This window comes from Cryptomeria japonica, chromosome 4 (assembly GCF_030272615.1).
Source record: "Cryptomeria japonica chromosome 4, Sugi_1.0, whole genome shotgun sequence".
Classification (NCBI taxonomy): Eukaryota; Viridiplantae; Streptophyta; class Pinopsida; order Cupressales; family Cupressaceae; genus Cryptomeria; species Cryptomeria japonica.
The window spans coordinates 283,373,585-283,375,668 of record NC_081408.1 but is presented as its reverse complement, the minus strand read 5'-3'; the positions used below and the strand labels follow the sequence as shown (position 1 = coordinate 283,375,668).

The window sequence follows — 2,084 nt, the reverse complement described above, 5'->3', positions numbered from 1 at the left end:
TAAAGTTCCAACTGAGGGACTTCTACATGTTTAGGAGGGACACTTGAGATAATATCATTGGATAATGGGCTCGCTACGTCAAATGCAAGCACATTATACTTAGATTTATTCATAAAAGCAATTTATTGTTGCCAAGAAGACACTATTTGCGCTAGACTATTTATTTTAGCTTTAGTAGAAGGATTGAAATTGGACATGTTTGATTGAGGAGGAGTAACTTTGTTGAATGGAGGGGTTGAGAATAAGGAGGGATATTATTATATGAAGGTAGGGGTTGAGAATAAGGAGGTGGAACACTATTGTACATAGGTAAAGGAGATGATTGGGTAACAAATGGAAGGCTCGTAGGAGATGTTGGTGTTGGAAATAAGTCGTACCTAGACTGACGATGGACTGGTCCAAGAGGGACCAGTAGCTTAGTGGTAGAGCATTCTAGCACCATATGGAAGGTCCTAGGTTCAAGTCCTAGCTGGTCCATGTCTCAACATGGTATCAGAGCGGGTTCCTTCTATAGAGCCTAACCACTTGAAGGTAGATCTCATGCTCTCAAGGAAATTCAATCACAAATAATTGCAGATTTTAGATCTCTTCCAGATCGAAAGATGACTATAGAGGATAATGTAGTGATTATACTCGCTGACCTCCACCCTTCACAGTGGTGTCAGTTAGGCATCTAAACAAATTAGGTGGCAATTAGAGGATCAAGTCTCTGCATGCCTTGAGAACAAGTATGATGGCCCAAAATCATTTGTGTCTGAAGTTCCATGGGGAAGCACAAACAACAACTTGTGCAAAACGTTGCTTGCTACCTAGTCATAGGATTTCGCCTAAGAATTCAAAGCTCGACATTGTCAGCATTGAAAGATGCCAAATTCTTACTCAAACTCGGGCTTATGTGGTTGAAGAGGTTTCTGTTCTCAATACAAATTCTTTGAAGAAGTAAGGGCTAGAGACAGAGCTCGCCTTCCTATAGAATTGGTAGTTGGATTGGCTTTATCATCACAAGGATCTTGGATTGTATATCAATGTCAGTCGAATGGGGTTTACAGATGAATTCATGGAGGTGATGGAAACCAAGTTTCAAAGCACTTTTAAGGCCTTGGAAGAGCTTGAGGCTGGTTCGATTGCCAATCCAGACGAGAGCCACATGGTCGGGCATTATTGGCTCAGTATGTCTAGTATTGCTCCCAATCTTAATTTCCAACAGTATATTGATAGAACGCTTGACTCTATCTGCAAGTTTGTTGACGATGTAATCAACGTCAAGGATGGCCTCTCTGCTCAGAGCATTACCCAATTCTTGTTGCCAGCTTCCCAGTGTGAATTCACTTTGAATTTGGTTTTGGAAGTGGTAGAAGGATCCGTGGGCGGCGTAGACAGATGCAAGAGTTGCATGTTGCATTGGCACTTCTCTTAGTGTGGCCGCGGAGTTGGTTGGGGCTTGTGTGCCTGGCACTGCTGCTAGAATTATGCTTTTCATTGGCAGTCCCTTTTTAATGGGTTCTTCTTTGAGAGAGAGAATTTTATGGTGCAATCTCTTGTGAATGAGTTCTTCTTTGTGAGAGACAAGTTCGAGGTGCAATCCCTTGTTAATGAGTTCTTCTCTGAGAGAGAGAAGTTTGAGGTGAAATTCCTTGTTAATGAGTTCTTCTCTGTGAGGAGAAGTTTGAGGTGAAATCCCTTGTTAATGCATTCTTCTCTGGGATAAGTTTGAGGTGAAAGACCTCTACCCACCCTCTATGAGTAGGTATGGTGGATCCACCCTCTACGAGTAGGCATGGTGGATCCACCCTTCACGAGTAGGCATGGTGGAGATGCATTCTTCTCTGTGTGAGAAGTTTGAGGTTTCAACCCTTGTTATTCATTATTCTTTGTGAGAGAAGTTTGATGTATCAACCCTTTCTTCTCTGTAAGATAAGTTTGAAGTTTCAACCCTTGTTATACATTCTTTTCTATGAGAGAAGTTTGAGGTTTCAGTCCTTATTATGCATTCTTCTCTGTGAGACAAGTTCTAGGTATCAACCCTTATTCTGCATTCTTCTCTATGAGAGAAGTTTGAGGTATCAGCCCTTGTTGTGCATTCT

General features: G+C 41.7%; 1 non-coding gene across 1 annotated transcript; it reads left to right on the top strand.

Moving 5' to 3' along the window:
- Positions 1-405: 405 nt before the first annotated feature.
- On the top strand, positions 406-477 carry TRNAG-ACC (transfer RNA glycine (anticodon ACC)). Its single transcript has one exon. It is a non-coding gene; the product is annotated as a tRNA-Gly (tRNA).
- The last annotated feature ends 1,607 nt before the right edge of the window (positions 478-2,084 follow it).